This window comes from Aquarana catesbeiana, linkage group LG09, assembly GCF_042186555.1.
Source record: "Aquarana catesbeiana isolate 2022-GZ linkage group LG09, ASM4218655v1, whole genome shotgun sequence".
Taxonomy (NCBI): domain Eukaryota; kingdom Metazoa; phylum Chordata; class Amphibia; order Anura; family Ranidae; genus Aquarana; species Aquarana catesbeiana.
Genome location: NC_133332.1, coordinates 140,172,277 through 140,199,248, shown reverse-complemented (window position 1 = coordinate 140,199,248; position 26,972 = coordinate 140,172,277).

The following is a 26,972-nucleotide window of genomic DNA, read 5'->3' as shown; positions in this document are numbered from 1 at the left end:
TTTCCACATTTTGTCATGTTACAACCAAAAACATAAATGTCTTTTATTGGGATTTTATGTGATAGACCAACATAAAGTGGCACATAATTGTGAAGTGGAAGGAAAATGATAAATGATTATCAATATTTTTTACAAATAAATATCTGAAAAGTGGAGCTTGCATTTGTATTCATCCCCCTTTAATCTGATACCGCTAACTAAAATCTAGTGGAACCAATCGCCTTCAGCAGTCACCTAATTAGTAAATAGAGTCGTCCTGTGTGTAATTTAGTATAAAAACAGCTGTTCTGTGAAGCCTTCAGAGGTTTGTTGGAGAACCTTAGTGAACAAACAGCATCATGAAGGGCAAGGAACACACCAGACAGGTCAGGGAGAAGTTTAAAGCAGTGTTAGGTTATAAAAAAATATCCCAAGCTTTGAACATCTAACGGAGCACTGTTCAATCCATCATCTGAAAATGACATAACTGCAAACCTACCAAGACATGGCCATATACCTAAACTGACAGACCGGGCAAGGAAAGCATTAATCAGAGAAACGGCCAAAAGGCCCATGGTAACTCTGGAGGAGCTGCAGAGATCCACAGCTCAGGTGGGAGAATCTGTCCACAGGACAACTATTAGTCATGCACTCATTAGTCATGCACTCCACAAATCTGGCCTTTATGGAAGAGTGGCAAGAAGAAAGCCATTGTTGAAAGCCATAAGAAGTCCCGTTTGCAGTTTGCGAGAAGCCATGTGGGGGACACAACAAACATGAGGAAGAAGGTACTCTGATCAGATGAGACCAAAAATGTAACTTTTTGGCCTTTTTGGCCACTGCACATCACCCTGAACACACCCTCCCCACTGTGAAATATGGGGGTGGCAGAAATCATGTTGTAGGGATTCTTTTCTTCAGCAGAGACAGGGAAGCTGGTCAGAGTTGATAGGAAGATGGATGGAGTCAAATACAGGACAACTTTAGAAGAAAACCTGTTAAAGTCTCCAAAAGACTTGAGACTGGGGTGGAGGTTCACCTTCCAGCAGAACACTGACCCTAAACATACATCCAGAGCTACAATGGAATGGTTTAGATCAAAGCATATTCATGTGTTAGAATGGCCCAGTCAAAGTCCAGACCTAAATCCAATTGAGAATATGTGGCAAGACTTGAAAATTGCTGTTCACGGATGCTCTCCATCTAATATGACAGAGCTTGATCTATTTTGCAAAGAAGAATGTGCAAACATTTCACTCTCTAGATGTACAAAGCTGGTAAAGACTTGCAGCTGTAATTGCAGCGAAAGGGGGTTCTACTAAGTATTGACTCAGGGGGGCTGAATACAAATGCACGCCACACTTTTCACATATTTATTTGGAAAAAATGTTGATAACCATTTATCATTTGCCTTCCATCTCCCAATTATGTGCCATTTTGTGTTCGTCTATCACATAAAATCCCAATAAAATATACTTACGTTTTTGGTTGTAACGTGACAAAATGTGGAAAATTTCAAGAGGGATGAATACTTTTTCAAGGCACTGTACATGAAATGTGTCAACCTTGCTACCTGTGTAACTGCTGTTGTCCTGCATTTAATTCTTGGAAATAAAGAAGGTGGAGTTTTAACTATATTTTGAAATGCGCGATCATCTATTCTTATCTCTTATTATTATTGCTATTATTGTTGAATAGTTTAGATCAATTCTGTATTCATTCCAGTTAATTAGAAGACTTACCTAGTGCTATCATTTTAACATTACTTTTATATATTTCCTAAAGGTTGTGCTGTGCAAACTTATAACAATGCTTTAGCGTGCTCTTTACCTGTCTTGCAGCGTGCAAATTTGTATGATGTTGGAGTATGCATCCTGAGAAAATTGAGTACTGTCCGTGATACTTTTTTTATTTGCACTAACATACAATTTTTCAGGACAAGCTTTCAGGGTATGTCCCCTTCTTCAAGGTCCAAGCAGTACTGATTCACAAATTTTTAAGCAGAATGTTAAAAAAAAAAACCACAGAAGAAGGGGACATACCCCGAAAGCTTGCCCTGAAAAATTGTATGTTAGTGCAAATAAAAAAAGTATCACGGACAGTACTCAATTTTCTCTGTAACAATTGCACTAATATGGCTACAATCACACAGAGTATGCATCCTGAAAGTCTACTACCAGCAGGGATTGGTCGGTAGGGGTTACTCTTAACTCTAAGGTCCCTGAAGGTGAAATGTATCCATAGTTTGAGATTGGATGAACAGAGATTTCATCTTAATTTATGTAAAGGGTTCTGTTCTGTAAGAGCTGTGAAGGTTGAAAGCTCTTTCCCCAGGTAGTTTTTTTGAAAACACTTAATATACACATGATATACAAGGGTACAAGAATTCTTTGAGATTCCAGTTTACACACATACAGTAGGTCAAACTGAATAAACCTATGTCATTTTTTAACCTTATCAACTATGTAACCATGTAACTATAAAATCACTTGTATTTCAACTATATGTATTCATAATTTATTTATACAGAAGTAAAGTTTTATTTTTAAAATATCAGGAGGCGTGGTAAACATATGATTGCAAATTATTACTTAAATTTATATTTAAAAATATTTTCAATTTTCATGAAAATATATTAAGCAATTACACATAAATCGTCCCTGCAGTTTTTTCATAACATGTTACTTACTCATATTCCATTTATAAACAGTCCAGCATAAACATGATAAATGAAGGAGTGAGTAACTAAAAAGCCCAAAGCAGATGCTTGGAGGTTTCTCGTCTCACATTGGGATGAAGCTGTCTAAGAATAATGAAGTTTCCTTGGAAAAAGTTTGAATCATCAAACTCCCTGATCTGCATTAGAGTCAATATAGTGCTGAGACTGCAATCCTGGTGCTTGTTATTGTTTCTTTTTTTTTTTTATCTAGTACAAACAAATTTCTTGAGGTGCAGAGCTGTGCATGTTCTGGCATTTCTGACCTATATTCTCTTTTTTTTCTTGCGTTTTTTTTTAAAGGGTATTTGAGTGAAAATTAAAATATTAGACTCGTGAGGTGTAAAAATCTTGAAATGTATGTGACTTTGTAGGTGCTGTGATGTTACAAGGAAAAAAAATAGGGGGAAATATAAAGCAGAGCCAAAAATAAGATAAAAATAAATAGCCTGTTAAAAGTTAAAATACGAAAACCAGTTTGCAACAATTGTCACCTTAAATCTAAAGATGTTCCCAGCAGTATTTTTCTTCGACTAGATGTCCTCAGCCCGATGACCAGCATCATTCAGCCCATTTCCTCTGCTTGTGAATGGACGGTGAAAGGAGAAGCTTTATATTACTAACAGCATGTTTCTTGTCGGTGCAACTGATTGGCTCATTGTGCTGATGCTACCCCTCATACTCCAGATCTACTATACAGGAAAGAGGTTAGTGCCAGAGCATATTTAGTTACTTTACTGCTTACCCCATGCCTCCAGGACTTAACTCATAAATTTGAGCCCACCTACAGCCTCAGCGTTCTGTAACTAGTCCTACCAAGCTGGATGGGATCTATGCTGCCATGGAGCTCGTCAGGAAAGGAAAATCATGGTAAGTATTTGAATTCAATTTTCCATTTTCCTGACGGATTCATGTCAGCACAGCTGGGAACTAACTAGCCAAAACAGGGGAGGGATAATGCTACACACTCCTCAATTCTGACTAAAAAAAACAGAAGCCAGGATGCCTCTGCCAAACTCAATTGACATTAAGCCATGAATATTTTGGTGCCCACATAGCTGCCTTGCAGATAGTTTCAGACACTCGGCCTGCTGCCACTGTCAAGGTCGAGACCCTTCTAGTGAAAGGTGTTGTGATTCTCCTGGCACGGCCAAGGAGATGAGCTTTACCAACCAAGGGGCAATAATCTTGCTGGAAGCCTTAAAATCATAACGTGTTCCACCTGAAATGACAAACAAATGCTCCGACTTCCTGATGGCAGAAGTCACCTTGATTAAACATTTTAAAGCTTGGCCCACATCCAATAGGCTAATTTCTTAAGTACTCCCTAAAAGGAATGTAAGAGGACAACCTCTTGTGTGATACGGACTCTGAAGGTCCGGCACAAAATTTGAGCAATGGCATGAGTACCACCCTGTCTGGGAAGTACGCAAGTATGGGTTCTGTAAACCCAGGCCACCAATGCTGACTCTTCTGGCTGATGTTATTGCCACCAGTAAAGCAGTTTTCAGTGAGAGGTACCACAGGGTGATTGAAGGCATCTGATGCAATAAAGTCCAACAGCAATGGGAGATCCCATTTCAAAAACAATTTGAGGTTTCAACCAAATTGCATCTTGAAAAACAGTATAATTAGGTGTTGGATGCCCACTGTATGCCGATTGAAGGCAGAGATAACCGAAATGTGTGCCTATAGCATACTTACGCATAGACCTTAATTAAGCCACGCCTGCAGGCATTTCAGAACAGACTTCTGAAGAGTCCAGTGTAAAATCTTGATCAGCAATAATACTGGAAATTTATGCCATATTCTACTGTAGGCACGGTTACCGTTGTCCTTTCTTGTTTTCGTAAGAGCATTTACAATCTTCACAGAGCATTCTAAATCCATTAGCCTCTGCCTCTCTGGACCTGGGCCATCAGCCTGAGCTTGTTGGATGCTGGATGAATGGGACTTTGGAGAAGATTTGATCTTACATACAGAGGGAGTCAATCCTTGACACTTATAAGGATGAGCAAATGGTAACAAGGCCCCTTTGGCTAATCTGGGATCATCACCAGATCTGTCACCTTCCCCTGCCACAGCCTCAGCTGGAAGCTGAGAATCAAAGGGAGCAGCAGAAAAGCATAAGCTGTCTTGGAGATCCACTCTGCAGTCAGCACCTCCACCCCGATTGCTTGCAGATTCTGGGCCCTGGAATGGAGATTCAGCAACCTGGTGTTGACTGGGGATGTGAGAGGTCTACCTCTGGAAGAAAAATACCAAGCTCTGTTAGTTCTCGAAAGACTTGCAGTAGTCTGGACCATTCATTGCAGTTCAGACTTGTCCTGGACAGATAGTTTGCCTGAAGATTCTTCTGATCAGGCACATAGGCTGTAGATAACTGCAGAAGATTGACTTGGACAGATTCTAGAATTAGAGAAACCTCCTTCAGAAGGGAAAGACTGAGCCTTGTTTCCAGATGTAGGCCACAGTCGTTGCGCTGTCCAACTTTACCAGGACAGGCTCACCCCAGAACATTGAAGACAATTTAGTTTCCTCAACCACCAGTTTAGGCCACTGGTCCAGAAACCCGACTTGAATGGGAGCAAGAGTTAAACTGAGCCTACCTGAGCTGCTGGAGTGAGGCAATTTTTATGACTCAATCTGAGACGTGAAGGATGAAAGATCTCCAAATATGGCCTAAAATGCTTGCTTTAATGGACCACGTGTCAATCACTAAAGCCATACCTATGTCTACAGAGGAGCCACATAGTGTCCCAAGGCATGTATTTGGGAGGCACAATCCCAAAATAACAGAAAGCATCCTGACATGAAACTCATTACTGACTTCCTGCGTTAGCTTCCCAGTTTTTCCTGGACTCCCAGCCGGAAATGCAGAAGCTAACCTCTCTGGAGTAAGAGTGAGCGGGGAAACTGACTCTTGAGTTTTTCGGTCTCCTTTAACTCAGCAGACATTCATCTTGAGGCAGGAAGCCAAACTGACCACTATTAAATTTAGGCTTGACCTTCTACGATCAAGAAAAATTATTGTGATAGTGTTGTCCTTGAAGGCCACAACATCTTCTGATGGTAAGGACATGTATATGGTCAATCCCACAAGGGACACACACTGACCAGAGGGGTGATCCCAACCCTTGGACATCTTTCAGTTCAAAAGGGCATAACTTTCACATCCTGCTGTGACAACATACTCCAATCTTGTAGACTGAGCACTTGATTCATCCAACATAAGAGAATTGTCAAGCTGTCCTCTGCAGGTTCTCCAAATACTTCCAAAGCTTCACTTCTATTTAAAGGCATTTCACCAACCTTACCAAGCTGGACAAAGGTCGTCCTCATCTTCCTGTTCAGAAGAGACTGAAGAGGATTGATTGGCTTGAGAAGGCCATGAATAGAAGACTGGACATTGCCAGAATAGATGGCCCTTGCAGAAGATGAATTCAGCAATTCCTTTAGAGTGTCTTGACTATATGCTTAACCACTTGCCGCCCGCCCTATTACCAAATGACGGTGGCAAAGTGGTTTGATATTCCTGACCGGACGTCATATGACGTGATCAGGATATCGTGCCGCTGCGCGCCCCCGGGAGCGAGTATCGCGGCAATCGTTGTTGCGGGGTGTCAGTCTGACACCCTGCAACACCGATCTAGGTAAAGAGTCTCTGATGGAGACTCTTTACCACATGGTCAGCCGTGTCCAATCACGGCTGATCACAATGTAAACAGGAAGAGCCGGTGATCGGCTTTTCCTCACTCGCGTCTGACAGACTCGAGTAGAGGAGAGCCGATCGGCTGCTCTCCTGAACAGGGGGAGTCTGTGCTGATTTTTATCAGCACAGCCCCCCTTAGATCTCGCCCAGGACCACCAGGGAAGCCGCCCAGGACCACCAGGGAAGCCATCCACACTGGACCACCAGGTATGCCCCTAGACCCCCAGGGAAATACCACTATGTGCCCAGGCAGCTGACAATCTGTGCCCAGGCAGCTGCTAATCAGCGCCCACTCCAATTCCTACCACTGCCAGTGCCACCAGGGATGCCTATCAGTGCCTCATATCAGTGCTGCGTATCAGTGCCCATCAGTGCCACGTATCAGTGCCCATCAGTGCCCAGCAGTGCCACCTATCAGTGCCCAGCAGTGCTGCCTATCAGTGCCCAGTAGTGCCCAGCAGTGCCGCCTATCAGTGCCACCTATCAGTGCCACCCTATCAGTGCCCAGCAGTGTCCAGCAGTGCCGCCTTTCAGTGCCCATCAGTGTCACCTATCAGTGCCAATCAGTGCCAACCAGTGCCACCCAGTTCCACCCATGAGTGCCCATCAGTGCCGCCTATCAATGCCCATCAGTGCTGCATATCAGTGCCCCCCATCAGTGCCACCTACCAGTGCCCATCAGTGCCGCATATCAGTGCCCATCGTCAGTGCCCATCATTGGTGCCACCTCATCGGTGCTGCCGTATCAGTGCCTGTCAGTGCCGCCTTATCAGTGCCCATCAGTGAAAGAGAAAACTTACTTATTTACAATTTTTTTTTTAACAGAAACAAAAGCAAAACTTTTATTTTTTTCCAAAATTTCTGTCTTTTTTTATTTATTTAGCAAAAAATAAAAACCACAGAGGTGATCAAATACCACCAAAAGAAAGCTCTATTTGTGGGAACAAAATGACAAAAATTTAGTTTGGGTACAGTGTTGGATGGCCACGCAATTGTCATTCAAACTGCGACAGCGCTGAAAGCTGAAAATTGATCTGGGCAGGAAAGTGTATAAGTGCCCTGTATTGAAGTGGTTAATTTTGACAACTTGGTCACCATCATCGTAATCACAGCCTGCCTGAACAAAGTAGGAATCACATTCATTCACCTCTACTTGGGAAGAAAAACAACAGGTTAGGTGTCGTCGTCATCTTTATCCTTGGTCGCTTGAACAGGGCAACATTCTTGCAGTCATGCTCGTCTGTCTTCTCTTTGGAAGAATCTGAAGCAGATTATTTGCCTGGGAAGGCTTGAGACTGCTCAGTAACCCTTTCGCAGGGTGAATGGAAACACTCCTTTAGAGTGTATTGACCAAAGGCTTAATGAATGTGACAACCTGTTAGATGTCATCATCCTTATTCTTGTTCTCTTGAACAAAGCAGAATTATGCAGTCATGTCCATCCGGAAATTCGGAAAATGGGCTGTTTCACCTGGTATGGCGAGGCAGCTTCTGATTGCCAAAGCAGGTAACCCTTTCAAAGGGTGAGCAGAAAACACTCCTTTAGAGCGTATTAACAGTGTGTTTATTGAATGTGACATCCTATAACGTGTCATCCTTATCCCTGGTTGCTTGAGTCAGTGGGATACATACTGTCATGTCCATCCGTGTGTTCCTCTTATGCCCCGTACACACGATCGGACATTCCGACAGCAAAATCCATGGATTTTTTCCAACGTATGTTGGCTCAAACTTGTCTTGTATACACACGGTCACACAAATCTTGTCAGAAATTCTGAACGTCAAGAACGCGGTGACGTACAAAACACGTACGACGAGCTGAGAAAAATTAAGTTCAATAGCCAGTGCTATTCCAAGCATGCGTGGAACTTTGTGCATCGGAATTGTGTACACACGATCAGAATTTCCAACAACGGATTTTGTTGTTGGAAAATTTGAGATCCAGATCTCAAATTTTGTGTGACGGAAATTCAGATGGAAAATGTCTGATGGTGCCTACACACGGTTAGAATTTCCGACAACAAGCTCCCATCAAACATTTTCCGTGCGAAAATCTGACCGTGCGTATGGGGCATAAGAGTCTGACAAGGGGGGTTTTGCTTGGAAAAACTGTGAAACTGCTCCTTGCCAGAGAATTCAATCCCTTCACAGGGTAAGTGAGAATAACTCCTTTGAGTTTATTGGCCACTTGTTTAATAAATAAGACAACCTGTTAGGTATCATCATTCTCATCTCTGGTTTCTTAATCAAAGCAAAATTCACACAGTCATGTTCCTCCACATCTTCCCCTTTGGAAAGTCGGAAGAGGCTGATTTGCCCGGGAAGGCTATTAGACTGGTCATTGCCAGAGCATATAACCATATAAAAGCAAGACTCATATAGTCATGTTCAGCCACATCTTCTTTATTAAGGAGCCAGAAGAGGGCTGTTTTGTTCTGAGACTGATATTTACCAATAGATAACCTTACCACAGGGTTTGCATGCCATTTAACAAACCAGCCCATAAAAATAATTAAATGCAGTAAAATAGCTTAGTAAAAAAAACCTAAAGGGTTAACCACTGCTAGAGGGAGACTGAAGCCTCCATCTACAGCCCTGATTCAGCAGGTGGTTAATGAGCTAAACCTTGCCCTGCCAGGAATCAGGACATAAAGTAAAAGTTTGTTCAGAACAGTGACAAAAAAGGTAGGAATTTTCAACAGAATTACAATAATATTCTGCAATGTACACAAACCAAGCATATTGTAGGCATCATAAACATGCTTCTCCCCATTTATTTTTTATTTTTTGCTTGAAAAACCCAGAGAGCACATAGAAATATAATAGGATATCCCATATCTCAACAGGCCAAGGCTGGCTCCAGTAGTCATTCACTGGTCACTCCTCTACCTTCTCTGGAAATGCTGGTCTTTTGAGGGGGTTGGCATTAGGGATGAGCTTCGTGTTCGAGTCGAACCCATGTTCGACTCGAACATCGGCTGTTCGATCGTTCGCCGAATTGCGAACGTTATGGGCCGTTCGCGCTAAATTCGTGTGGCGCGTCACGGCCCATAATTCACTGCGGCATCGCAGTGCATTGCTGGCTGATGATTGGCCAAGCATGCACTATGACCCGCATGCTTGGCCAATCACAGCGCCGTCAGTAGAGAGAGCTGTAATTGGCCAAAGCCAGGGTGGCTTTGGCCAATTATGGCTCAGGGGATTTAGTACACACCCCACACTATATAAGGCCGCCTGCACGGCGGCCCTGTGTAGTGTGTGTTCCGGTGTGCTGAGAGATAGAGAGAGAGAGAGACAGTGTCATTTGATTTGAGTTAGATAGATTAGGCAGAACAGTCAGTCAGTTAGCTGCACTTACAGTGTATTGTGTATATATATGCATCCCAGGTGTTGCATATATATATATACACTGTATTCAGTTTAGCTAGATCCGTTCCTGTTATCTTCTATCTAGACTATTTACATTTAATGCAGTGCGTCCTGCTCACAGTGTTCAGCTAGATCCGTTCCTGCTATTTACATTTAGTGCAGTGCGTCCTGCTCACAGTGTTCAGCTAGATCCGTTCCTGTTATCTTCTAGACTATTTACATTTAGTGCAGTGCGTCCTGCTCACAGTGTTCAGCTAGATCCGTTCCTGCAATTTACATTTAGTGCAGTGCGTCCTGCTCACAGTGTTCAGCTAGATCCGTTCCTGCTATTTACATTTAGTGCAGTGCGTCCTGCTCACAGTGTTCAGCTAGATCCGTTCCTGCTATTTACATTTAGTGCAGTGCGTCCTGCTCACAGTGTTCAGCTAGATCCGTTCCTGCTATTTACATTTAGTGCAGTGCGTCCTGCTCACAGTGTTCAGCTAGATCCGTTCCTGTTATCTTCTAGACTATTTACATTTAGTGCAGTGCGTCCTGCTCACAGTGTTCAGCTAGATCCGTTCCTGTTATCTTCTAGACTATTTACATTTAGTGCAGTGCGTCCTGCTCACAGTGTTCAGCTAGATCCGTTCCTGTTATCTTCTAGACTATTTACATTTAGTGCAGTGCGTCCTGCTCACAGTGTTCAGCTAGATCCGTTCCTGTTAAATTCCTACTGACAGGCAGGCTTGTCTGGTTACAGTATATAAAGCTACCTGAAGAAAATTACAGGTGTTCTATTTGATCCTATTAGTACCACGGTCAGGCAGCTAGACTATTTACATTTAGTACAGTGCGTCCTGCTCACAGTGTTCAGCTAGATCCGTTCCTGTTATCTTCCTACTGACAGGCAGGCTTGTCTGGTTACAGTATATAAAGCTACCTGAAGAAAATTACAGGTGTTCTATTTGATCCTATTAGTACCACGGTCAGGCAGCTAGACTATTTACATTTAGTACAGTGCGTCCTGCTCACAGTGTACAGCTAGATCCGTTCCTGTTATCTTCCTACTGACAGGCAGGCTTGTCTGGTTACAGTATATAAAGCTACCTGAAGAAAATTACAGGTGTTCTATTTGATCCTATTAGTACCACGGTCAGGCAGCTAGACTATTTACATTTAGTACAGTGCGTCCTGCTCACAGTGTTCAGCTAGATCCGTTCCTGTTATCTTCCTACTGACAGGCAGGCTTGTCTGGTTACAGTATATAAAGCTACCTGAAGAAAATTACAGGTGTTCTATTTGATCCTATTAGTACCACGGTCAGGCAGCTAGACTATTTACATTTAGTACAGTGTGTCCTGCTCACAGTGTTCAGCTAGATCCGTTCCTGTTATCTTCCTACTGACAGGCAGGCTTGTCTGGTTACAGTATATAAAGCTACCTGAAGAAAATTACAGGTGTTCTATTTGATCCTATTAGTACCACGGTCAGGCAGCTAGACTATTTACATTTAGTACAGTGCGTCCTGCTCACAGTGTACAGCTAGATCCGTTCCTGTTATCTTCCTACTGACAGGCAGGCTTGTCTGGTTACAGTATATAAAGCTACCTGAAGAAAATTACAGGTGTTCTATTTGATCCTATTAGTACCACGGTCAGGCAGCTAGACTATTTACATTTAGTACAGTGCGTCCTGCTCACAGTGTTCAGCTAGATCCGTTCCTGTTATCTTCCTACTGACAGGCAGGCTTGTCTGGTTACAGTATATAAAGCTACTTGAAGAAAATTACAGGTGTTCTATCCCAGCTTAGTGCAGCTACAGGCCATTAGTATGTCTGGAAGGCCAAGAAGGAGAGGCAGACAGTCACAAGCCAATAAGAGAGGGCAAGCAGGCTCTGTGTCTAGTGCTGGTCGTGGAGACGGTGCATCCTCATCAGCACGTGGCCATGGGACACGCTTGGCCTTTTTTTCGGCAGCTGGCCGCGTTGAGCCGCAACATGCGGAAGACTTGGTCGAGTGGATGACCAAGCTGTCCTCATCCTCCTCATCCTCTCTCACCCATGCCCAGGGTGCTTTGTTTGTTCTTCCCTCAGCTCAATGTCATCAGTGACTCCTTCCCTAGCTCCACCATGTCCTCATGAGGATTCCCTCGAACTGTTTGACCACAGTGTTGGGTACATGCTCCAGGAGGATGCCCAGCGTTTGGAAGGCTCTGATGACGATACTGAGCTCGATGAAGGCAGTAACATGAGCGCGGACAGAGGGGGTGCCCAAGAAGGACAGCAATCTGGCAGTCATGCTCCCCCTGCTGCAGCATACTGCCAGGTTTGCTCCAGTGATGAGGAGGGAGGGGATGATGAGGTCACTGACTCAACGTGGGTGCCTGATAGGAGAGAGGAGGAGGAGGAGGAGGAGGAGGAGGAGGAGGCGGCAGCACATCACCAACGAGGCAGGATGCCCTCCAGGGGCCAGCCTAAGGGCAGCACATTGACTGCATCACACCCCAAAGCTCCACATGTGCAGGGCGCTGCAGTCTCTGCGCGTTATTCAAAAAGTTCTTTGGTGTGGGCCTTTTTTGAGACGAGTGCATCAGATCGCACCGCTGCTATTTGCAACATATGTCTCAAGCGTATCTCGCGTGGCCAAAACATCTCCCGCTTGGGTACCACATGCTTGACCAGACATATGTTGACCTGCCATGCAGTTCGTTGGCAAGCGTATCTAAAAGACCCACACCAAAGAACAAAGAGGATCTCTCCTTGCTCCTCATCAGCTGAGATTTCCAACCCCACTAGACCTTCAGTCCTCTCTGAGACCTGCAGTGAGAGGAATGAAGGTGTAGAATTAGGTGTGTCACAGCCAAGTACTTGTGGGCAATCTGCTTTTGGTACACCGACGTCAGATTGTACCAGGCAAATTTCCCTGCCCCAGCTGCTGCACCGCCGAAAGAAGTTTGCTCCCAGCCATCCACATGCCCAGCGGTTGAATGCTAGCTTGGCAAAATTGCTAGCACTTCAACTGCTGCCTTTTCAGTTGGTAGACTCTGCCCCCTTCCGTGAGTTTGTGGAATGTGCGGTTCCTCAGTGGCAGGTACCCAAACGCCACTTTTTCTCACGGAAGGCGATTCCGGCTCTCTACCGGCATGTGGAAGGCAATGTCCATGCCTCGCTGGACAGGGCGGTCAGCGGTAAGGTGCATATTACCGCTGACTCATGGTCCAGCAGGCATGGACAGGGACGTTACCTAAGTTTCACGGCGCATTGGGTGACTCTGCTGGCAGCTGGGAAGGATGCAGGACAAGGTGCAGTAGTGTTGGAGGTTGTTCCGCCACCACGCCTCCAAAATGCTGATTGTGACACACCTCTCTCCTCCACCCCCTCCTCTTCTTCTTCCTCCATGGCCTCTTCCTCGGAACCAGCGGTGCTCCGTAGGCGTTCAAGGGGCTACGCAAGTACGCAGGCCAAAAGATGCCATGCGGTGCTTGAGCTGGTGTGCTTGGGGGACAGGAGCCACACTGGGGCAGAGGTTCTGTCAGCTCTGCAGGGGCAGGTTCAGAGGTGGTTGACGCCACGCCAACTTAAGGCAGGAATGGTGGTTTGCGACAATGGCACCAACCTCCTCTCTGCCCTCCGACAGGGACAAATGACCCATGTGCCCTGTTTGGCTCACGTCCTTAACTTGGTGGTGCAGTGGTTCTTGGGCAGGTACCCGGGCTTACAGGATGTCCTGAGGCAGGCCAGGAAAGTCTGTGTGCATTTCCGCCGGTCATATAATGCCAGTGCTCGGCTGACGGACCTCCAAAAGGAGTTTAACCTGCCCAAGAACCGCCTAATCTGTGACATGCCCACCAGGTGGAACTCAACGTTGGCCATGCTGCAGCGGCTGCACACGCAGCAGAGGGCCATCAATGAGTACCTGTGCGACTATGGCACCAGGACAGGGTCAGGGGAGCTTGGTTTTTTTTCCCCACGCCAGTGGGCCATGATCAGGGATGCATGCACTGTCCTGTCACCATTCGAGGAGGCCACAAGGATGGTGAGCAGTGACAGTGCATGCATCAGTGACACTGTCCCCCTTGTCCACCTGTTGGAGCACACGCTGCGTGGAATAATGGACAGGGCACTTGAGGCAGAACAGAGGCAAGAAGAGGAGGACTTCCTTAGCTCTCAAGGCCCCCTTTATCCAGACAGTGTTCCTGCGTGCCCGCCGATCACACAGGAAGAGGACGAGGAGGAAGAGGAGGAGGAGGAAGATTGTGTCAGTATGGAGGTGGAGCCTGGCACTCAGCATCAGCAGCAGTCTTTAAGGGATCAGTCCCAAGAAACACATGGACTTGTACGTGGCTGGGAGGAGGTGGCTGCGGACCATGTCGTTCTTAGTGACCCAGAGGACTCCGGACCAAATGCCTCAGCAAACCTACGCTGCATGGCCTCCCTGATCCTGCAAAGCCTGCGTAAGGATCCTCGTATTCGTGGTATCAAGGAGAAGGACCAATACTGGCTGGCAACCCTCCTTGATCCACGTTACAAGGGTAAGGTTGCGGACCTTATCTTGCCATCGCAGAGGGAGCAGAGGATGAAACATCTTCGGGAGGCCTTGCAGAAAGGTCTGTGCAATGCGTTCCCAGAGACTGGGAGGTTACAAACTCCTGTTTCTGGACAACGTGTTGCTGAGGCTTCGGTCAGTCAAAGAAGGAGCGGTGGAGAAGGTGGCCGTCTGACCGATGCGTTCAGACAATTTTTTGGTCCGCAGCCCCAAGGTATGATCGGTTCCAGCAACCATCGCCAGCGTCTGTTTTACATGGTGCAGGAATACCTAGGGGCAAGATCAGACTTGGACACCTTTCCCACCGAAAATCCTCTGGGTTACTGGGTCTTGAGGATGGATCACTGGCCAGAGCTTGCACAGTATGCAATTGAGCTACTGGCCTGTCCTGCATCCAGCGTTCTTTCGGAACGCACATTCAGTGCTGCTGGAGGCGTGGTAACCGATCACAGGGTGCGTCTGTCCACCGACTCGGTCGATCGGCTGACCTTCATAAAAATGAATGAGTCTTGGATCACCACCAGCTACCAAGCACCTGATGCTGATGTAACCGAATAATTTTTTTTGAAATCTCAGATCCCTTCAAAGACTGCCTATGCTGATGCTGAGTGACTATCCCTGAGTAATTATCCTCTTCCTCCTCAATCATCACGCTGATAGCTTGTAAGAACATTTTTGGTTCTGGGCGCCACCACCAGTGCCTAAGGCACAATTTTTCAGCCCCTGTTTAACAGGGGCGTGTAATTACAATTTTTGATGTAATACTTTGCAGCAGGGCTCGTTCCTGCATTCCAACTAGAGTGTCTGTGAGGGGTTGCAGTGTTGTGGCACCAGCACCAGTGCCTAGGGCCCAATTTTTCTGCCCCTGTCTAACAGGGGCGTGTAATTACAATTTTTGATGCAATACTTTGCAGCAGGGCTCGTTCCTGCGTTCCAACTAGAGTGTCTGTGAGGGGTTGCAGTGTTGTGGCACCAGCACCAGTGCCTAAGGCCCAATTTTTCTGCCCCTGTCTAACAGGGGCGTGTAATTACAATTTTTGATGCAATACTTTGCAGCAGGGCTCGTTCCTGCGTTCCAACTAGAGTGTCTGTGAGGGGTTGCAGTGTTGTGGCACCAGCACCAGTGCCTAAGGCCCAATTTTTCTGCCCCTGTCTAACAGGGGCGTGTAATTACAATTTTTGATGCAATACTTTGCAGCAGGGCTCGTTCCTGCGTTCCAATTAGAGTGTCTGTGAGGGGTTGCAGTGTTGTGGCACCAGCACCAGTGCCTAAGGCCCAATTTTTCTGCCCCTGTCTAACAGGGGCGTGTAATTACAATTTTTGATGCAATACTTTGCAGCAGGGCTCGTTCCTGCGTTCCAACTAAAGTGTCTGTGAGGGGTTGCAGTGTTGTGGCACCAGCACCAGTGCCTAAGGCCCAATTTTTCTGCCCCTGTCTAACAGGGGCGTGTAATTACAATTTTTGAAGCAATAATTTGCAGCAGGGCTCGTTCCTGCGTTCCAACTAGAGTGTCTGTGAGGGGTTGCAGTGTTGTGGCACCAGCACCAGTGCCTAAGGCCTAATTTTTCAGCTCCTGTTCAACAGGGGCATGTAATTACAATTCTTGATCTAATATTTCACAGCAGGGCCCTGTGAGGGCTTACAGTGTTGTGGCCACAGCAACACCTAAGGCCCAAATTTCTGCTGAGTATATAGGGCAGGACCCTACTTTCAAACATCTAACTTACAAACGACTCCTACTTGCAAACGGAAGGAGACAACAGGAAGTGAGATGAAATCTACCCCTAGGAAGGGAAATTCTCTCCTGTAAGAGTTAATATGGGAAAACAATTTCTCCTTTCCACTGATGCTTTCCAATCCTTGTTCCACAAAAAAACCCAAATTTTCAAAAAACATTTTTCATTGGGACAAAAAAGTGAGGTGAAATCTTCTGAAGAGGAGGAAAGACAGCAAAACAAATGTCACAGGGGTGATAACCCTTCCCTATGTTTTCCAAAAAGCTTAGAAAAGATTTTTTGGCTGGAGCTAAACACGTTAAAAATGTTCAAAATTACAAACAGATTCTACTTAACAACAAACCTACAGTCCCTGTCTTGTTTGCACCGCCTGTATACTGCTGTTCAGAGTATATAGGGCCTGGTGGCCCCACACCTTTCCTTATTTTAATTTGGGTGCGGGGTTCCCCTTAATATCCATACAAGACCCAAAGGGCCTGGTAATGGACTGGGGGGTACCCATGCCGTTTGTCTCACTGATTTTCATCCATATTGCCATGACCCGACATGACATTAAACCCGCAAGCAGTTTTAAATGAGATTTTTTCCTTTAAAAATGACATTTGGTGCAGGGACTGTTCTAAACATGGGAAACATGCGTCACTTTACAGGCATACTATAGACACCCCCCAGGTACGATATTTAAAGGAATATTTCACTTTTTTTTTTTTACTTTAAGCATCATTAAAATCACTGCTCCCGAAAAAACGGCCGTTTTTAAAAGTTTTTTTTGCATTGATACATGTCCCCTGGGGTAGGACCCGGGTCCCCAAACCCTTTTTAGGACAATACCATGCAAATTAGCCTTTAAAATGAGCACTTTTGATTTCGAACGTTCGAGTCCCATAGACGTCAATGGGGTTCTAACGTTCGTGCGAACTTTCGGTCCGTTCGCGGGTTCTGGTGCGAACCGAACCGGGGGGTGTTCGGCTCATCCCTAGTTGGCATAATGGCAACAGTAAATCAAACATGAGAAACCACCAACAGGTTATTGCCACGTGTGAACAAACAAAGTGGTACGTTGTATACCTGTTATGCAGAGTACTCCCTGTGGAGGAGCTCAGGCTATGCATAACGATGCTCACAATTTTGTGAGTCTGCTCAGCTTTACTTATTTAACTAAGCTATGTACAGTTCCCTAGGCCCAACTACCAACTACTTGTGTATTTAGAAAATTTAAACAAGATGCTCTTTTAACGCAACTATTACGTTTCATGTAAAGAATACATTTCAGTATGACATTATCAAAACCACAGGAAGGCAAACCTCGTCCTTCCATTGAAAAAACTATTACCACCATGCTTGATGGGACATTTAGCTCTTCTAGGACTGGAAGGATGAAGAATGGCCCCTTCGGAAGCATTATGACAAAAGTCACATCACAATCAAGTGAAATGTTGTCAAAAATGTATTTTTATTTATTTAAAAAAATGAAAACATAAAATTATATTAAATATCAAAATACAAAAACAAAATGTACAACAAAAAAATTGCAAGAAAATAACAAATAAAAGAACATATTTAAAAATATATATCATACAGGAGGCTTGTCTGGGGCAGGGCTATTTCCCAATGCATCCTGCAGGGCCAGGATCCTCCAGTGTATTCATCTTATAAGATGCCCTACCTACCAGAGCAATGGAGTCTCCAATGCTGTTTATAAAAATATATATAAATAATAAAACATGAAGTTAACAGCATTGTAATAGCTTTCTAAAAACATAAGTCAGACTTGATTCAAGAACAAAACTAGCAACGATATACGATAACTGCTAACTGTTTTTTGGATTAAATAAGTCTAGGGTAGAAACATAACCTAATAAATCGACCCATGACTAAAACTTAGACATTATTTAACATGATGATTACATGGCTTAAATGGCCATCCTCTATTCTTTGTCCAAAAAAACTATAAAAGACAAATGTAAATGTGACCAACTTGGACACATGCATTGGTAAATAGTTTAAAGTGGTTGTAAAGGCTCAAGGTTTTTTACCTTCATGCATTCTATGCATGAAGGTAAAAAAACCTTATCTGTGCAGAAGCCACCCCAGCCCCCCTAATACTTACCTGAGCTCCATTGCTATAGTGATGTGCATGACAGCCTCAGCTCTCCGGGGACTCTCACTCCTCATTGGCATTGGCTGAGGCAGCAGAATGTTAAAAATTAGTAATGAACATTTAGGGTAATAGGCAAGTGATTATCAAACAAATGGCATGGGGGTCTGAGCATTGCCCTGTGGAATAAATACCAAAGCATTTTTTTTTGGTGGGGGGGCAATATCAAAGATGCAAAATGAGTGGGGCGCGGCCAACGGCCAAGGAGCATCGGGCACCCCTTGGTAACATGTCCACGAAAGTAAGGAAGCTGAAAAACTGAGCAGGATGACATATTTTTTCTATTAGCCCTGCTGCCTACACACCCAAGATGGCACTGGTAAGCACGCTGACAGAGATCATGGCAGGTCTTCAGAATATATTGACAGTACAAAGTGCTTTTCCTCTTACAAACACAAACCACAGCATGGACACAATTACCACTCTCAGTCATCCTCCTCTGCATCCAGCCCTATTAAAGTTAAACAGCAAAACTTGCAAAAAGCTGACATAGAGGGCAATGGAGAAGATATAGAAACCTCTCTCAATGACATCAGGGAACTACAAGACTCCATCTTAGAATTCCCTACTAAAAACCAGCCCGTGATAGACACAACTCTAAAGGACATGCTTGTCTCATTACGCAGCACAACACACACTGACATTATTTTCCTCACAAATCACTTTATATCTGAAATCAAGGCTGTAGATGGCAGAGTCAGTAATACAGAAAACAAGATGGGAGAATTTGCAGACACAATAAATGAGTTAATCGATGCTCACAATGAAAGGGAGGACGTACTACAAATGATCACAGCTAAATTGGCTGTTCTTGAGGATCGTTCGAGAAGGAATAATATTAAAATCCGTGGAATACCAAAAACGGTTAACCCCCCCATCTCCACTCATATTTCCATAACATTTTACAGGAAATGCTTCCTGATGCGTCTATGACTGAATTGTCCATTCATAGGATTCATAGACTACCTAAACCTAGACACCTGCCAGAACATCTACCAAGGCATATGATCGCCCGAGTGCATTTTTACCAACCAAGGATAAATTCCTTATGCGTACAAAAAACCTGTAAAATGCATCATCATGCATCCAAGGCCTCTCCTTCTTTCCAGACCTATCTGAAAACACAATGCAAAGAAGAATAAATATGTCTACCATAACCAAACCATTGAGGAATCACCATATCACCTAAAGGTGGACCTATCCAGCCAAGCTTCTAATTACAAAAGATGGGAAACCATTTATTGTTAATTCTGTGGAAGAAGGCATCCTTCTTTTGAGAGAATGGAACATCCTGGAACTGGAAGAGGGATCACCTTCAATAACTTTTCCTCACCACGTCCTCATTCTCCTACTTAGCCGAATGCTGGGGATAGATGAAGGCTCAGGATAAACAATGATCCTACTACTTCAATTCAGCTCTGGTAGATCCAGGAAATTCTACCTAGTTCTATTTTTGCCCCCTTGAGATTTACCGGGATAATCTCCCAACAGATTCGGTTAGAATCGTTTATTTATTTTTTGGTATTATTGTTTACACCAGAAGTTCTAAGTTCTATTTTTATCTCTGGTGTATTTCAGACTTCTGTCGTAAGTTTGTATCTTATAAACACTACGCAAAACTCTAGCTCATTGCCAGCGTTATACACTGAAGAAACTTTTCTTCGCTGAAACCCTTCAACCCATTGCTATCTATCTGTGACTGAACTACTGCCATCTATCTGTGACTGTACCACTGCTATCTATCTGTAACACTAAAAAACCTGCGACAACTGGTCCTTTAAATCTACATCATAAGTTTTAAAATCTCTCTTTTAATGTCCGGGGATTAAACAGTTCAGCCAAGAGAAACATGTTGTGGAACGAGGCTCAACTTCTACAATGTGACCTTTTATGTCTGCAAGAGACCCATTCTTCTTCAAAAAAACCTCCTAAATGTCAGCACCCACGATTCCTAACAATGTTCTGTTCCAATGCTCCCAAGAAGAAATGTGGAGTCGCTATCATCATCAATGAAACTCTTATCTTTCAAACACATCCGCACAGAAACCGATAAAATGGGTAGATACAGTATATTATACTCATTTGTGAAGTGAGCAATGTAATATATATTATAGTGAATGTCTATTTACCAAATGTGAAACAAATATCTTTTCTGAAAAAAGTGTGGAAATTGGTACATAGAGTGCGACAGGGTCATACCATACAACGTGGCAATTTTAATGCCATATCCAACAGACAACTAGATGTCTCAGATAAAGCCCGCAACCGACATGGCAGAGATACCCTTTCACACTTCCTGTCTTCAGAAAACCTATATGATGTGTGGCGATGTCAACAGTCGACCAAGAGAGATTATTCTTACTTCTCGAGCATCATAAAAATCGAGAATCGAACTGTTTCTAGTTGACAAATTTCACAATATCACGTGGTCTGACCACGCTCCAATCTCCATTGTGGTGGAGGGATCCCGCACAGAAACTCAGGCAAATAGGTGGAAACTTTAAGTCTTTTTATTTGAGCATACTGATCTCAAACTCAAAATAGCTAACACTCTACAAGAATTATTTCAAATTAATGCCCCGTCTGTGTTGGATCCTTTCACAACATGGAATAGCCACAAGGCCTATATAAGAGGGGTCCTCATGAAACTCAGCAATGTTATCAAAAAGCAGCGGAACCAGCAGCTTTGACCTAAAGTCCCAGATTAAAAATCTGGAGTCATTAAACAAAAAATCTCCCGACCCTATAATCAGCACCCAACTTGACAGAATATTACTCATTTCCCATTTACAATCTCAAAGACGATGTAGCAGCTCCACAACCTTCCCCTGAATTGATTCAGGAATTCCTTGATTCTATCTCTATGCCTAAACTAGCAGAGGAACAATTAAATTCCCTAAATTAACCGAATTTCCATAAATAAAATCCAAAAGACCATCATGTCTCTTCCTAAAAACAAATCCCCAGGCGTCGGGTGGGTTTTCCTCTGAATACTACCACACATACCACTCTATACTGAGCCTGCATTTATTGAAAATTTATGAGGCTGCTGCTTCCAAAGCTTAATTTCCTCAGAAATGCTAACTGTCACAATTGTAACTCTTCCCAAACCTGGAAAAACACCAGACTCGCCACAAAACTTCCGACCCATATCACTATGGAATGTTGATCTGAAGATATACGCCAAAATTATTGCAAATAGATTGGCTAGGTACCTGCTTTCTCTGGTGAAGCAAGATCAAGTTGGCTTCATTCCAGGTTGGCAGGCACCAGATGCCACACGTAGAATTCTTAACCTTCTTCGTATTGCTGAGTCATCTAAGGTTCCTTCTCTGTTTCTATTCCTAGACACAGAGAAGGCCTTCGATAGGATTAATTGGGGATATCTGAAACACGTCCTATCCAAATTTGGTAATGCTGGTACCATTGGTTTGGCTATATTAGCACTATACACCAACCTCTGACAGCTTTTGTATTACTGACAAGACGAGGTAAGGATGTCCATTATCCCCCTCAATATTTGCCCTTTTAATGAAGCCCTTGGCTGAAAAAATACGATTACATCAAGACATAAAAGGCATTACCTCCTTGCATCACTCTCACTCTATCTCACTTTTTGCAGATGATGTGATCCTTTCCCTTTCAAAACCAAACTTATCTCTTCCAGCAGTGCACAATATACTGAACCAATTCAACAAAATTTCCTACTACAAAATAAATGCAACTAAATCTAACATACTCGCTGTCACAGGGACCCTACTTCCCCTGATTGCCCTACTGTTCCCCAGCACCAGCCCTACAAGTGTCTGTGTCAAGTGTCACTGGGACAGTAGACACTTTGCGTGTGGTTGTATTCAATTGTTCTGTTGTGTCTGTCGGCCTTGGGAGAAAAGTATATTATGGGATGTATGTCTATGTGGAGGGGGGAGAGGACTCCTCCAGCAGCCCCTCCCTGCTGATAAGACTGTTTACCGATGAGTAGTTTGAATACAGCTGACCTGTGTGTCTATTGTTATTGGACAGTTTACCCCGCCCTGAATCCAAGGGAGGGGGGAGTGTCCCTGAGTTGTATATCTGTTGTTAAATGTGCTTGAATAAAGAGTCTGCTGTTTTTCACCCTACACTGAGTTAGTGCTAGTGACTGGGTGGGCTAAAGGTTCTTGGATCGTGTGGTACCTGACAGAGGAAGCATTTATGGTGGACATAGTCTTATTGAGGATGGAGGTCTGTTACACTTGCAATAGCTATAGATGAGGACCCTAAACAAAAATTGTCCACACGATTTCCATATCCATGGTCCAGTAAACCCATACAATACCTAGGCATATATTTGACGACCCCAAGTTCCAAATTATTCAAGATCAATTTCACACCTCTCATTTCCTCCATGCAAAGTGAATTAAATAGGCTAAAATCCTTCTACTTGTCCTGGTCAGGGAGATTAGCAGCATACCAAATGCTTATTCTACCGAAAATTGTTTACTACTTTAGAGCTTTGCCTATCTCAATACCGGCTTCATTTTTTAAAACTATGTCATCACAACTTTGCAGGTTTGTGTGGGCTGACAAAAAACCAAGATGCTCCCAATCATCTCTACTGAAACACAAAAAGTTGGAGGAATGGGGCTCCCTATATTAAGGGTTTACTTTACAGCAAGCCTCCTAGACCAGGCATTTGCAATTAGCAGACCTCCAGCTGTTGCAAAACTACAAGTTACATCGTGTCTCTGCCTTTAGGTGTCATGCTTCTGACTGTCTAAGTCTTGTTATGCCTCGTGGAACTTGTAGTTCTGCAACTGTTAATTGCATATCCCTGTCCTAGACCAAACTAAATTCTGGTTCCAATCACGCTCACTAAAGCACTGGGCATCTATAGAGAAAGATTGGACATACCCAAACTCCTTAGGTTCTACACTTCTAGCCAACTCCTTCTCAAATACACATTTTAAGTCCACATACCCATTATGAAGCTGGTAATGAACACATGGAAGCAATTTTGCTCCCCTAGTAGCTTGACGGCAGCACTAACTGATATCCCTACTCCGCTGTCGTCTATTCAAATCCACATAGCAGACCTCTCCATAACCACTTGGGAACAAAAAGGGATTACTCTAGTTACGAACCTTCTTCATAAAAGGAAAGATGTTCCATTTAACACATTGCTAAAGGGATATTCACTTTCAGCCTCAAATTATTATACTTACACGAGGGTAACTACATTTTTAAAGGCCCATCCTCTAATCCCAACCAGGACACCACATGAGGCTTGGTCTTTTTGGAATGAAACACACAATAAAAAAACAAAAGGGATAATATGTTGCAACAGAAAAATACCTTCACAAAACTATCCCACTTCAGAAGTGGGAAACCAACCTCTCAATATCTTTTTCAGAGAAACAATGGAAAAAGCTGTTAAATATAATCAATGCTTCACAAGATCCAATACATATTGGGAAATGGCTGAAAAAATATTTAAATTTTTCACCTAAATTCACCCATTCTAGCTCAAATGAGTGTTGATGTGGATACGGCAAAGTGGGCACCTTACTACACATGCTATGGACTGCCGTAACCTTAAACATTTTTAGAATGCAGTCTTTCACCTAATATCCAAAACTATGGGTATAATTATGAGGGGTTGTGCAGGACTAGCCATTCTGAGTGTCCATGTAGACAGATACCCACCAAATCTCAGACCAATGGTGTTACAGATTTTAATGGCAGCTAAACTGATGATGGTGACAGGAAAGTGGAAGTCAGAGCTATTCCTGAATATTAGCGAAGTTATTAAAAAGTTGATGATGCCTTGAGCAAATATATGAACAAATTAAGCCCATAAAGAGGGCAAAACTTCCAACTTTTACAAGGAATGGGATCCTTGGATCCTTCTCCAGCAAATTAAAAAAATAAAATGGTCTTTATGATTTCCTGAGTGTCCTATACATTCCCAGGTGATGAGCTATTGTCCCTTTGTTCTATGTTTTATCTTTTCTACTATACTTGAATATGTACAGTTAAATCTACAGTTCATTTATGTATTTTTGCAATATGGAAAAATTATATACTGATAAGCCTTCTTGGTTAATATATCCCACATAGAATAAGTCAATGTGTTACAAGTAAATTTTCTGCATTTTTTGCCTTTCGTGTTATGATTGATGACATCCTTACACTTTGCATTCGTGATTCCCTGTGTCAACACTTGTTGGGGAGGGGACAGGATGGTGTTGGTAGCAGCAGCAGCTCTGGTTGCTGTCGGTGGAGACCACAAAACAGAACAATATCTCCATGGGTTTACACAGATTTGCCTGTTACAGTTTAGTGCACTGTCAGCACCTTGAATATGTGAGTACCTCTTTTTTATGGGTCTTAAATAAAGGATTTTAAATGGTATTACACTATACCACCAAAAGAAATCTCTATTTGTGCAATCCAGGACACCTGAGCAACCTTGCCTATAGAGCCCAGGGGTGGTTCATCAGCGTGTATAGACCAAACTTAATTGTGCGTGTGCGGTCGCATGCTTAAAGGAGAGGGCATTTACAAAGGGGGGAGCACGGGAGTATTGGCATCCACTATTAAGTTTGGAGCACTTTTACACAAGGATCTTCACTCTTATATGGATTCCGTCAACACTGTTCATTATGGACTGTCACCAATAAGCATGTTTTCACATGGAATGTTAGGCTCCATTCACACTAGCGCGTTTTTTGATGCATTTTGCATTTTGCAGAAATGCATGGGAATTTTTTAACATGGGTTCCTATGGAACATGTTCACATCAATGCTTTTTTGTATCTCTGCGTTTTTGGAAAGGGTCGGGGACTTTTTTTCATGCAAAAAGCAGCGTTTTGCATGTAATGGATTTCAATGGACAAGCATCAAAAACGCAAGTGCACCGTTTTTGCAGCGTTTTTGCAGCGTTTTTGATGCGTTTTTGGTGCGTTTTTGCCGTTTTTTTTTTTATTTTTTTTTTTTTATTTTTTTTTTTTTGGAATTTTTTTTTAAGACTGTAAAAAAAAATGAAAAAAAAAAAAAAAAAACGCAAAACGCAAAACGCGGCAAAAACGCCGCAAAAACGCTACAAAAACGCTGCTCAAAAACGTGCCAAGCATGAAAAAAAAACCTCCAAAAACGCTCAAAAGCAACATGCATAGGTGTGAATCGAGCCTTATGGAATAGTTGAGCACAATAGCACTTTATTTTTATATGATATCTGGATTTATATGTATGCATTACTTGCATGATATTTAGGATTCATTCACTGATTTAGCACAACACTTATCCTATGTATTATCTTATCCTTACACTCTGTACCAGTTTGGATTGTATTTTTAAAAATTCTATCATTAAAATTATTTTCGAAAAAATGCAAAATGAGTTTAAATAGCATGCCTGAGGGATGCTCTTTTTTGGACTGTGAAGTGGCACATCTGTACAATGTCTAAAGAAACAAAAAAGTTGGTAAATTGTCAGTAAGGCCTGGTTCACAATGATGTTATTTCAGATGCGACTTACTGTAGGTTGCACTGAATCACATTACAATACAAATAATATTGCTGTCAATGGTCACATCAATAGAGCGCAGCTGCAATGAAACTTTGGAGGAGGGTCTTTTGCTACTGTGATGTAGTGAGATTTTATGGTCCATAGACTTCAATGGAAATACATCAAAATCAAATCTACGTGCATTTGATGATGCAATTTTGCATGCAATTTGTGATGGTTGTTAAAAGATGGAACCTGACTATGTAATAAGAACCAGTGACTCATCCCCGCTGTCACTGAAAACAGAATGTAAACAAAAGAGACAATATAAAAAAAAACAGTGTGCAGCTTGCTCCAATCCATGCCAAGCCCTTCTGCTGGCAAGGAAAGGGGGAAACAAGCAAACCCCCCCCTTCTGAACCATACAAGTCTACATACCCTCAACATTGGGGGCCCTTTGGACCTGCCCGGCAAAGCACCCTGTCCCCATGTTGATGAGGACAAGGGCCTTTTCCCCATAACCCTGGGCCAGTGGTTTTGGGGGTTTGGGGGGTGACCTATTGAAATCTGGAAGCCTTGTCGGAATTTCCGACAACAAATGTTTGAGAGCTGGTTCTCAAATTTTCCGACAACAAAATTTGTTGTCAGAAATTCTGATCGTGTGTACATAAGTCGGATGCACAAAATTCCACGCATGCTCGGAATCAAGCAGAAGAGCTGCACTGGCTATTGAACTTTTTCTTGGCTCGTCGTACGTGTTGTACGTCATCGCGTTCTTGACATTCGGAATTTCCGACAACATTTGTGCGACCGTGTGTATGTAAGACAAGTTTGAGCCAACATCCTTTGGAAATAAATCCCAGGATTTCGTTATCGGAATGTTCGATCGTGTGTACGCGGCATTAGGGTGCTGACAGAAAGTCCTTTCTCCACTCCCTTCTGTAAAAACTCCAGTAGAAAAAGAATCAACTTCTGTTTTCTTCTGCCAGGAAACAAAAGTTTTACAAACTTTCCCATAGATCTTCTTTGTGACTAACTTACGACTGCCTAGGATAGTCTCAATAACCTCCTCTGAACACCCCCTTAGCTTAGGATGCACCACTCAGCCTCCAGGCTGTCAAATGGAAGGTCTGAGGGTTTGGATGGAGCACTAGCCCTTGATGGAGATGACCTCTCTGCTCCGGCAGGTGCCAGGGGGCCCTATTGAAAGTGCTCTCAGAGAGTATAACCAACTCCTCCTGGGCCACCAAGGAGCAATCAGAATAACTTCTGCTTGATCCCGAACAA